The sequence below is a fragment of the Pelecanus crispus genome, chromosome 16, assembly GCF_030463565.1.
Source record: "Pelecanus crispus isolate bPelCri1 chromosome 16, bPelCri1.pri, whole genome shotgun sequence".
Lineage (NCBI taxonomy): Eukaryota > Metazoa > Chordata > Aves > Pelecaniformes > Pelecanidae > Pelecanus > Pelecanus crispus.
In genome coordinates this window covers 8,334,200-8,347,320 of record NC_134658.1, presented here as the reverse complement: position 1 = coordinate 8,347,320, position 13,121 = coordinate 8,334,200, and positions in this window count along the sequence as shown.

Sequence of the window (13,121 nt, the reverse complement as noted above, 5' to 3'; positions counted from 1 at the left end):
ACAGGCCAATTCCAAACAAAGCCCCTGTTGACCTTAAGGTTTCCATATCCACCAAGCATGCACGCACAAGCCGCATACTGTTACCAACCTATATGGGGCCAAGTAGATGAGTCTGTCAAACACACAGAAAGTTACAGCGTGCCTTACTTTTTCTGAATGATCGGTGGTTTTAATCTACACCTACAAAAACCAGGGGGGGTTCTGAGCCCTTCTCCCATCCACCCACAAAACCATGGCTTTGAGAAGGAAGCAGCTCCACACGGGAAGGCTTCACCTTGCAACATTTTTTGCAAAGACATGAGAGTTTGATGTGCCTGCTAGACGTGTGGGCTTTGCAAATTCAGAAACACACACAGACACAAAACACACATCAAGCAAACCAACCAAGGCATCCACAATAAAGGCTTTCCTTTAAAAACAAAGAACTTCTCCCCTCAAAACCTCACCCCTGGCTACGCACTGAAGACACTGCAAACAACCGTTGACGCTGGGATTTTGGTTACACTAAGTCTTTAAGTGAGCTGAAATTAGGAAAATTCCTATTTCTCACAGCGTAAATCAGAAAAACTAAACTGAAGTTACATGGATGTAAAAATCACCAAAATCAGAGCAGCGTCATAACGCATGTTTCTGTGATAGTCAGCAAGCAATTATTCCAAACCAAGAATTTCAATTCAGTTACGTATTTTAGCATCCCACAAGAAAGACAGCATTTTCCAGTTTACAAACCTATACTTCTCGCCAAAGCTTTCAAAAGTATAGCTATTTAGAGATTATGTTCTGCAAAGCATGCAATCCCCTTAATTCCACTTAACTCAGAAGCTGAGTAGCTCATTAAAAGAGAGCCATCACAACGTCTTTTAAGGGAAAGCCAGTCCATATAATACAACTAAGAAGCAATCGGGGTAACAATCTGGGGTGGAGGACCAGTACTATCACCTCGGAGAGATCCCTGTACTCAATGTCTCCCCCAAGAGGATAATTTAACCATGTTAGTAATTGCTTGCTACTAGTTATGCTACTAATAGGAAAAAAAAAAAACCCCAAACCCAAAACACCTCTGTACATTAATCTTGAAAGAAAGTGAAGCATGTATAAAGCCTAAGTCGTCTGCTTTTCATTATAATTTGTCCTCAAATAAGATGCCTACAAGATGGCTTTTTGCATGCAAATCAGGAAAATTTACAAATGTAGCACCTTCTGCTTGTTGATAAACACAGCAGGGACTATCAGCCCTCCTTCTCAGAATGGCTTATGTGTTAACAGGCCCAAACTGGTGAATCATCTCATCTACCATTAGGTGCTGCAAGTCTTCCCTTCTCGTAAGAGTTCGGTGCCAACAACAACAATTGGTGCTGAAAACTGGAGAGCCTGTATGCATATTCAGTTCTATTTCAGCATTTCTGTCCTTGAAGAGAGAAAAGCAATCATGTGATTTACTTTATTCTTCGAAGTACCCTCCTAACTCAGGCCTCCTTTTTGCCTGTTCCGCTTCTCTTCCACATTCCTGCACAGTTCTACGATTTTCTCCTCTCCTGTTCTTACAAAAACTGCTATTTCTCTCTTTCAGGTGGCTACAATTCCAGTCCCATTTGTAGTTGTTGCCCTGGTTGGCTTCTACTTTTTCTTCTATGAAGAAATGGTTCTTACAATAGGCAGCTTAGTTGAACGTTCCACCTTGTTTGCAGATATTATTACAAGTATCCAAGGCTCTTCAGAATGAAATGCCTGGACACCTGTAAAAACAGGCAGAAAAACCACTAGTACTATGTGATCAGAGCTCTCAGCAAAGCTCCTGTGATTGCTTCATGGAGTGCTCGAGAACTGCCCTGTTACATGAACAAACAAGACTGTCTGCACAAAACGCCTGCAAGGACACGAACAACCATCACAGCGAGACAGTAAAAAATACTGACCCATGTCCACTTAATTCTTCTGCCTGCAAATAAGTGATGGAGGTGAAGCTTGCCTTACACAGGCATCCTCCCCCCAACGAAAACGTTCTTTAAATGTATTTAACCAATCAATTTGGTAAGTTTCTAGATAGCAGAAATTTTGCCAAAACCCACAAAAAAGTGTGATTTTTTTTCAGAGTACTATAACAACTTCTACCAGGCAATATTAAACATAATAAATGCCTGTTAATAGTCTCCATTAGCTAAACTGTATTTCTGAAAGTTTTCTTGAGCAAATAGCACCATTTAATAAAGATTAAATCTTTCCACTTACTTTTTAGACTGTTTTAACAAAAATCAAGATTCAAAAAAACTACACAAATAAGTTATTAAAAAAATAATAGAAGAAAGCAAGTACTCCAAAATTTCTCCTGTAGGAATAACTCTGTACAGTTGTGCTAATTCTGTCTCAGGTTCTTCGCACCTAAATTTAGACAACTAAACATTAGTTTATTAGGCTAGTGACTCAGGTTTCCCCTTCTCTTCCACGGAAATGAAGAGACTCCTCCAGCAGCAGTTCATCCTGCCCTGGGACTGGGCCGATGATCTTTCAGAGATTCCCATCTCTTACGTTGATGGCAGAAAGAGTCCAGAGAACCTAGGCAAGACTAGACAGATAACTATTTTGTGGGTATAGCTCACAGCGTAAAGATTGCAAACGGAAAACATATCTACACTCTCCTTTACACTGCCAAAAAAGTAAAAACAAGAATCTCCCATCACAACTATTTGTCCTGTGTTTCTCACCTACAACTCAACACAGCCTGCAAAGACCGTTTCAGCACAGACATGGCAGACTGACGCACAAAGGCAACTTCGCAGTGTTTGCTGGTTCAGAAGAGACCAGGATTCTTGCACCTTGCTTGTGCTCTCCTGTGCCACCCTCCGGGGGAGGTTTGTGCTTTCTGACCACCACCGCGGACAGCAAAACTCTAAGAGATAAAGACTGGGTCTTAAGTAACTGCTAGTCCTGATGGCTCTCGGATCCAAGTACTTAGCCAACTCAGGACCAAGACTCAGATTTTTGGTACTAAACTTCTCCAAGCTCTTAGAAGACTTCAAACATTTCTGAATCTGGACCAGCTATCAAAAGGGAAAAGGACCAAATGTAAAATTTAAGTTTTGGTTTTGTTAGCAAAAATCTGATGTAATAAACTTTGGTTATAATGATAATTGATTATCATATATTTTTGACTAAAAACTTCAAAGGTATTAGACACAACAAACTTTAAAACTATCTAACGTATATGTTAGCCCATTAATACTTCAAGCTACTTTTAAAATTAAACAGATATATCTGAAGCAGATAGCAAATATGGTAACCAGAGCTAAATACACTACCATCATTTTTCAGTCAGTATTTACAGAAAGGACAGACTATATCATGCAATTTTTAATAAAAAAACATACAAGCAGACACCTTTCAAGTTCATCTTGATATAATTTAGTAAGTATGAAAAGTTAAAGATGTTGATCTATCTTCCTTAGAAAATACAACAGTTTAGATTTCAGACAGCATTCATGAAACACTCTGCTGGACCTTTCCAATAACAGTTAATTTTATCCTCAAGTTACTGTCCCAGATTGACTCTTGCTCACTCTCTCTTTTATGTTTCCACTGGACAGCTAATTACAAAACCCCAACCTTGCAGGTGTACTACACCCATCTCCCTCTTTTGCCCCTGCGGAAACACAATTTTTTTTCTATTGAAGAATGTAAGGCAGAACACAGGGTAAGATGATAGACACTGAGAGCCCACATGATTCTGCTAACGTACCCTTGATTAAATATCCTCTGCTGCAGAAGCCTTATTTTGAAGAGTTTAGATGATTGCAGAGAATAAGTGTTACGAGCAAAAGCAGGAGTGAGGTACAAGAGCACTGCTTTTATGCCATTATGACACTTACAAAATGGATGATGGAAATCATCTGAACAAAATCAGTCATTGACAGAAAATGTTGAAGTTCACTAGAAAAAACCTGCTACAAGACTTGTTTTGGGAAAGGCCAACGTGAATTGGAACGTCTGGAAGGAATGATGGGATACAACAGTCATTAAGTGAGAGAAAAGTTGAGATAACCTCTTCAAGAATATTGGGAGTCATTTCAGAATTAATTTCCAATATCCTACTCATTCAAGTGGCCTTGAAGTGGGCATAAAGAGCCTACTTAACTTTTCTGCATTTTACACAATGTGAAAAGTCCTAATGTAAAAGACTGAGATCCATTATGCTTATTTTTAGAAGGTGACTTCAAAGATTATGACATCAAAGCATCCTTTGAGAGGTGCACAAGCCTTTGCAGAGAGATGCTTTCATCACCTTTGTACCATTCAAGCGTAGTTCAGTAACAAAACTTTCTAAATGAGATGATCTCTTTCAATTTTTAATTAAAGCCATGCAAAATTAAAAAATCTTTTGCAAACAGCTGTTTTATTGATGCAGACACCCAGGTGTTCGTCTATTCACACCAAATTAACTTCCAAGAGCCCGAGTGTCGAATTTCAGTAGTTAGCACTGCACAGTCCAAATTGTCCTGCCTAGTTCAATGGGTTGACAGAGTATCGTCGTAAATAAATGATTGTTCTATTCAAAATATAAACTGTCCAAAATATAAACTGTCAAAACATAAACTGACAGTGATATTATATACAAATTAAAGTTGAAGTACCACAAATACTTTGATAAACTAAATAAAAAACCACACAGTCAGACATCTTTCAAGTTCATCTTGATATAATTTAGTAAGTATAAAAAGTTAAAGACGTTGATATATTTTCCTTAGAAAATACAACAGTTTTGATTTTGGGCAGAAATTAACCTTCTCTAACATAACAATTTTGCCACAAGAACTTTCCAGATACTATTAAAAAGCAAAATTAGACACACTTCTATGTCAGTCTTGCACTGGCAAAAATTTTCTTTTTCAGTTTGTTGCTTGTTATTGTGAATTGAGCTAACGGGTTATCAATGGGTTTTGCAAAATGCCGGTTTCAGTGTACGCGCTTCTGGAATAATATTTGCAAAAGATTTTAATATTGAAAAGAGCAATTCTGAATGCACCAGCACTTGCTACGTTCCTCTCTGAAGAAATTATTAAATCAGCCTTTATTTTTTCCATACAAAGGAACAGAATTTTTTATAAGAAATGCTCATTATTCCTCAGGCACAGGATTTGGAAGAGTCCATCAACATGACCTCCTGGAGAATGGGAACTGGACCACTACAGGGAAGAGAAATGGGACATGCAGGTTTTCCAAGACCTCATTAATTCTGACTTTAATGGAAGACATACACGTGTGCTCTATTTACAGTACACTAATCTCAGTCTTCCACAGGTTCCATCAGTCACTCAAGCAGCCAAGAAGGATTCACTTCTCCCCACATTCCTCAAGAACATCTTGGTGTGTAAACTGGTTTTGGGATGGGGAAGGCAGATGAGGAAATTCAGCTCTCAGACTTTGAAGATTACAGACTGATACAACGCAGTACACTGGTGCTACTATTTATTTTAAAATCTCACAGGAGTCTTTCTGGCACAGTTAAGATTAACCTCACTGTCAGACGTGGGACCAGGAAGGTATTTTCCTTCAAGCTAGACTGACAAGTTGCTTCTTCTTTCCTTACTAAGTCGTCTGGGGCAACTGCCACTTTCCTGGATCTTGCCTAAATTTTACCAAACAAGTTCTCTGCTTCTGCAGGAGCGGAGAATGCTGTCAATGCCAACAGCACGAGAGGCTTTCCATGACGTACAGGGACATGTGGAGCAATAACTGATGGAGGCTTCTGGACTTACCACCTAGTGGATGATTAGCCAACCGATAGAGAAATGATTTTTCCTGAGACCAATGAAGATGACACTAACTTGACGACACTTTTTTGTTATTCCTTAGCAGATAGTTGGCAAGCTTAAGAAGAAAAAAGGCAGTCATCTTGGTGGTGGTAGTGGTGGTGGTAATACCAAGTAACTTGACAGACTAATTCAGCCTATGAAGGCAAACGAAGACAATGAGCATGAAGAGACCACTAGACACCAGGACAGAGACTGCACAACCTTCCTGAGCAACTTGTTCCAACGCTTGACTGTCCTCATGGTGTAAAAGTATGTCCTTATGTCCACTAACATTTCAATTACCGGGAATGAAGTTTAATTTAAGATTTCTTAAGTTATTGTCTTAGGTGCAGCCACTTCCCTTTAAACTTCTTGCAGGTAGCCAAAATCTTGATCCCCCAAAGGATTACGCATTTATGTCATATTTGTGAGCAATTCCGCAAAATTCTTGGAGTTTGCTTGTAAATAAGTGCAAGTGTCTGAAAGACATGGGTCTGAGGCAACTCAGTGATGATGTTCATTTCCATAACTGCAGAGCAGCCAAACAACATCTGTGCAACTCCTCCAACTAGACCCTAGAAGGTCAACGGTTCTGTTTAGCAACAATTAGTTTCACCGCAATCACAAGTTTCATGTTCCCTGAAATAAATCCAGCAAATGAAACTTCTCTCACGTATAGGAATGGAAAACTTGAGCTAGCGTTCTTGTCCTTGTCAAGGCTGGAGAATAGGAAAACTTCTTCATTTTTGGGAAAAGGGAACTGGACAGCTCAGAGTCTTGTACTGGACTATAGACCCTTCCACACAACTTCAAATGTGACTTAACCTAATTTCTATCAGAAAGCTTTCAGTCAGAAGTTATACGCATACAGCAAAGAGGATGTGACTCGTTGCAAGGTTATTTTGATCACGGCTTAAAAAGTTATGCTCCCTCAGTTACTTCACAGGCTATAATGTGTGGGCCACAAAGAACCTTCCATTTGTTTAAAAGACGAAGTATTTCTTCAAGTAGATGAGGATGGCCCAGTGTACTTACAGACCAAGCCGTGACAATGAAGGACCAAGTCCCAGCATCAGCACGGCTAATGGCACTCACACAATGGTTGCAGCCTGAGTACCTAAGATCTGGATGAAACTGCCATCTTGACTCGCTATGGTTGGACACGGACAATTGAAATAAATTTAAAAAGAGCAGCAAGAACATTGTGTTTGAAACAAGGAGACAGACGGTGATGATGGATCCTAGTTAGCTGTAAGTTTATTGTTGATGCGATGCCAAGATGCCTATGAAAATGACGGCTGGAAACTCTCCTTAAGGAGAACTAGGAGAAAACTACAGAAACCTTGACAGGCGGTGTGGCTCGAAGGCCAGCGGGGACAGCGCGGCTCGCCGGCCTGGAGCGAGCGGGCAGCTGCGATGCGGGGGCCGGGGGCCGCCTGTCCCCGGGCTGGAGGGGGCCCCGCACGCCGGGTCCGGCCACTGGGTGCCTGGAGAGGTTACCGGCCCCCCGGCCCGGCTCGTCAGGGCCCTGGACAGCGGCGGCAGCGGCGGCGCCTCGCACGCTGCATCCCCGCGGCCGGCGGCGCCCGGCGATGCCCGGCCCCGGCCCCGGCCCGCTCCCGCCCTGACCCCGCCCCCTGACCCCTCCCCTTTGACCTCCCCTCGCGCCCCCCACTCACCCTGGCGCGGGGGCCGGACCCCTCCTCCTTGGCCTCCGCCATGTTGCGCCCCCCCTCAGCGGCCCCAGCCCGGGGCGAGGGGCCGGGGGTCACTCCCTCTCAGCCTTCCCCCCCGCTTCGGGGGGCGCCGGGGGGAGGCTCGGCGGGGTGCCGGGGCCGGCCCCGCGCCGTGCTGCGGCGGGGGAGGGGGGGGGGGGGGGCTGGCGCGGGGGCCCGGCGGCTCCCTCAGGGCGGCGGGGGGGGTCGGACCCGCCAGGCCGCGAGCCCTCTTAAAGCTGCAACGACAAGCCCAGCGCGGGGCCACAGCGCGCATGCGCCGCGCGCCTGCGCAGGGCGGCGCGTCCCCGCCTCCCGGCCCCCCCCCTCTCCGCGCGCAGGCGCGGTGCGGCCTCCGCAGGGCCCGGCCGGGTGGCGCCCCCGGAGCGCCGGGGGGGGCCCAGCACCGGCCCCGCACCGGCACCACCGGGCGGGCTCCCGGCGGGAGGCGTCAGGCTCGTCCCAGGCCGTGCCAGGCCCTGGCGGGCCTCGACTGGCCCCATGGTGGCCACAGGGGCCCGTGACCTCGTGGCATGGCCGCCAGGCCCGCTGCGTGGCGGTGACCGGGGGTGGTGACCCGCTGCGGCGTCGTGGGCCGGCCGCGCCTCGCCGCGCCTCGCCGCGCCTCGGGCCTCGCCAGGCCGAGGCCCACTGGTGCTGCCGTGCGGCCCCGCCAGGCCACGGCACGCGCCTGGCCATGGCACCCGCCTGACGGCACGACGCCTCCATGGCACGGTGCTCACGCCAGCTCCCCGGCACCGCGCCCTGAGCCCGGCCCCCGCGGGATGGACCCAGTGGTGCGGGGTAGACCAGGATTGGTGCGGCTTCCCTTCAGGAACGCTCCGGGAGTTGAGACGTTGGACTCGCGGCCTTCCTGTTGGAGAGGGTATGTATTCGTTTGTTCGCCAGGATGCTCAACGCAGTACAAACCATAATTTAACGAAGTAATTGCGTTCCAAACCCAAAGCAATGAGCGGTTTTAACATATCTTTCAGCCCAAGTCTGTTCACTTCTAATTTCGTACTGTCATGGAGTCTAGAAGCGCTCCCTTCCTGTGTGGAATCTACTGCACAGTGGTTTTGAAGACAGCGTGGAGTATTTGCAGGTCACTCACTTTGTTCCCTTTATTGGAATCAGAATATAGACCGATCTGGTTTTTGTTTGTTGTGCCTCCACTGTATCACTCATGAATGAACCCGTATGTAATTTTTTAGTTCGTTTAACATTTGTTCATACAACTGAAAAACAGCCATGTTTTTAATGTCGGAATGGGTGGTTTATATTTGACCACATTTTTCCTCATCTGGTGTTGATCAAAAGTTCATATAAGGGTTGTTTTCTACAGACTCTGAGGACTTAAACCCGTGAAGATTTGCATATCTGTTTAACCTGAAATACCTGAGAGGTCACATTTCAGTTGCAAAAATCAGCGTAACCTTTCAAGGTTAAAGCCTAAATATTTAAAGCTTTGTAATGTCATTTTCATGCTTTCCAATAATTAAGACACTCAAAATGTTAGCAAGACACAGGCCTATTAAGAAAAAATTTGAAACTATGCACAAGATACAGATTGTTGCCTTTTTTATTGTGAACAATGTCAAACATTACCCGCACCCACAAGCAGTTGATAAGAACAATGTGTTCCCTTTTCCTTACTACTTAAATAATCAAACTGCTAATTAAAAGTTTGTCTTAAAGAGAAATCTCCGCTTCCTAGTGTTATCTGATTTGCACAATTATAGGGTGGTATTAAGCAGCAGCTGCATTTCAGTGGTGAATGAACTGATCCTTATATAAACACTGTCCTTCCTCTGGCCTAAAATGCTAGATACATGACGTTGGGATTCATTTAGGAAATCCTGTCAAATCTCTCTTTAGAAATAACTGCATTCCAATGACAGTGAAATAATTAATGTAATAATTTAATAAGTTATGAGTAAGTCTTTTCACTTATACACTAATCCTCATCCTCAAGTATAAAATAATTCTAGTTGGTGAGTCACTTTGTGAAATTTCTTAAAGAATTTGGGGTTTTTTTATGACAAAAGATGTTACGTGTAAACTGTGAGCTTGATGTGAAATTCAATAATTATTAAAAAAGTATTTTTATCCTTAGCTACAGATGAAAAGAATGACTATTTTCACAAAATGTAGTAACTATTAAAGATTTTAATATGACTTTATATTGGTACTGGTTTTTTAATAGCTAGAAATTCTGTTATAGTCTAAATACAGGGCTGCCGCATGTCAAGGCTCCTCGGACACGTCCACAAGTGCCGTAAGCAGATGGCAGCACATGTGGATGTTGTGCATAAAAGGCCACTGTGCACGCAGAGATTTCCCAAAAGCACGTGTGTAACAGCACAGATGTGCTGTACATGTGTGGATCATCTGAACACTGAAAATGCACATATTTCTGCATGGGATTTTCTAGGAAGGCAGAAAATACAGAGGGAGAAAAAAAAGAGGCAATAGCCCTCTTAGAGTATAAATATTTATAAATTACCTAAACAATTAGTAACAATGTTGAGAAATCCAAGTATTCAGAAGTTGGGAGGAAGACCTTAAAAGAAGATGAGGTTGGTTTATGAATTAACACCTTAAGGATAACAAACTTGCTTTTTCTTTTTGTCCTCTGGTTTCTGAGGCATTGTAGTGCACTGCCTTCACATTTTTAGGCTTAAGTTTAGGAAGTGTATGTGTGTGGGGGGAGTTGGTTGGTTGGTTGGTTTAATTAAACCTCTGTTTTCATGTAATCACAACTCCAAATGCTCAGGCATTCAGAATAACCTCAAATACCATGAGACTCCCAGTAACGTCACAAGACTTGACAAAACTGTTATAATTTCTTGGGGCTACATTGTAAATTTCCATAGTGTTTTATAAAATGAAAATTTTATATAACTTGTTCAAGCATGCTAACCGGAACAAACATCTTTATTTCATTGCATGGTTCTCATAAGTATATTAAGGAGTTGATGGAAATATTTGAACTTTCAACGTGCAACTGAAAATGCTTTCAAACGAGTAAACAAAATACTTTGTTAGAAATATATCCTGTTATTAAAATAGATCATAATACAACCATATGCTGTTGAAATCTATGCCTGATGGAAGGTTTGCTTAAGCTGATACTATGGACAGATGAGAGGGTGACAGTAAGCGTGGACCATTTAAAATTAGATGAACCCTGGTGTCTTCTGTAGACATATCTCAGCCCGTTCTCTGAATAGGGCATTTGAACCAGAGCAGGATGTTTTCCAGCCTGTTCAGACCTGACTTACTTTTGACTCTAAATGAGCTGTATATATACTAACGTGGCTAAAAAAGACACTGTATAATATGCAGATAATGTGGTAATGACTAGTGCAGAACAGACCTAGATAAATGCCCGGATAAGGCAAGGAAAAGATAAGATTGGTTCACAGTATTGGTTTTGAGTTGCTTTTTAATTTACCCCTGCAGTGCCCATGTTATAATCTGCTGCACAATTCTGCGTGAGACTATTCGTCTTTAAAACGGTGACATTTAAAAAAGAAACCATGAAACTCCTTTCACATGCAGGCTGCAGTTCAATGAACTGGATGAATGATCTTTCCACATACCCACGGGCACGCACAGCTGAATATAGATCACCCAGAAAACCTGCCAGCCGTACATACTGAGATCTAGGCACTCTGTCCCAGCTCAGGTTCTCTTCAGAGAATTGCAGTTGTGGGTGCTTACAGTACTGCTGCGTGTTTCGGGCCAAACATAAATTAATAATCTTGTTTTCTTTCCAGGGAGCTCAGTGAGCATACAAATAGGACAGGCTTTGTGAGGTGGGCTGAGAAACATGGCTGTTGTGTACGTCGTACCCACATCCAGGGCCCAAGGAGAGACTTGGAAGAACAGTGTAGGATGTACTGTATAAAAACATGGGACTTGGGAGTTAGCAAAGCGTTATCTCTCCTGACTTCCAAGATACTGCATTAGGAAAGGTTGAACCAGTGTAGATTAGACCAGTGTAGCTGTACTGGCAAGTCAGTTCTGTACAAACACGCTTTGTGCTACTAAGAATGTGCTATTGCCAATGGAGTTTCCAGAGCAAAATCCAGAGATTCTTTCAGGTTGTTCTCAATCCCTCTGCAAATTCCACCTTTTGCCGGGATGGCGTGTAGCCTCCGGCGGACACCATGACACAAGGACAAGCATCTTCCAGACAACAGGCACAAGGCTTGTTAAGAGCAGCGTGCCCGTTCGCTTGGCGCAGGACACCAAGGATGGAACCAGCACAGCGCCGTGTCGTTGTGGGATAAGATGGCCTGAGAGCAATGAGAAAACTGAGGAAACAGAACTTGGAGAATTGAGGGAACATGAGAAATGAAGGAAAGGAAGGCTTGGAGTTGAAATGTGGTGCTTTGGGCACTTCTTTGTCCCTGTCATTGGGGGGGACTGAGACTGGATCTGATGAGAGGCCAATTCTCCATCGAGTGTGGAGAGATGCACCAGGCAGTGCTAATGGGAGCGGGAGCTACAGCCTCCCTAAATCCCAGCGCTCAGCACATCTGGCTTGGGTGCACAGAGAAGACCATGCTTAAAGCTCAGAGGAGGCTCTGTTGGGGAGCGAGGTTGAGTCTGGTCTGGGCGAGACAAACCGGAGCCCGGCAACTTTATTTCCTCCTGTCCCTACTGGTCCCTTGAACCTAGAGGCACCTTCCCAGCAGAGCAGCAGTGACAGCTTTGGAGGAGACGAGCAGCCGGCAGCCTTTTCTGTCCTGGAGATGTGCGGAACTGCTGAAACCTCGCAGTTTTAGGTGGTCCCGTATGGCAGACGCTTCCAAGGCAGGGCTATAATGATGCAAGTGAAACCAATGAATATTTCAGTGGAGAAACAATTGCTAGGTGGAGTCTCCTTTGGTGCCTGAGCAGATGGGGGGACAGGCAGTCCCAGGGCCAGCAGCGAGGTGGATTTGTCTCCCAGCTCCGAGCTGCCCTGGCTTTGTCCCCCGGCACCAGGTGCATGGGGTGGCCGGCAGCCGGCTGGCTCGCCGGGCGGGATTTGCATTTCCCTGGCGCTGGTGATGTCGGGGGCCTGCCTCTACGAGGTCCCCCGGGGCTGCGAGGACAAAGGGGAGCTGGAGGCTTGGAAACAACAAAGATCAAGGGAAGAGAGAAGCCAAGTTTTAAAAAGCAACGCATTCAGCGTGCTTAGTCATAGATGCACAAATGCAGGAGGGCTGGCAGAGGCCTATTTTCATCCTGAAACTCCCCCTCACGTCCCAGACTTGCTGGATTGTGTTTGCTGTTGAGATAACATCCCCTTCCCCCACCACCCACAGATTACTGAAGGAGCAGCCGTTGCAAAAAGGAAAAAAAAAAAAAAAAAGCAAAAAAAAAAGCAGTTGCCTTGCTCTGCCTGCAGGAGGAATGTCAGGAAGTGTCTGATGGTGGGTGGGATGAAAGGAGGAAGCTGAACTCTAAAGAGAATATTCTAGCTCTGCTCATGCAAACAAATGCCCCTCTGTATTTTGCTTGATAAGAACATCCAGGAGCAGGTCTTTCTGCGTGCGGGCAGGACAAGAGTGGAGTAGTCACTTACACATCTCTGAGGGATTTGATTTGTGCACGCTGCATTATC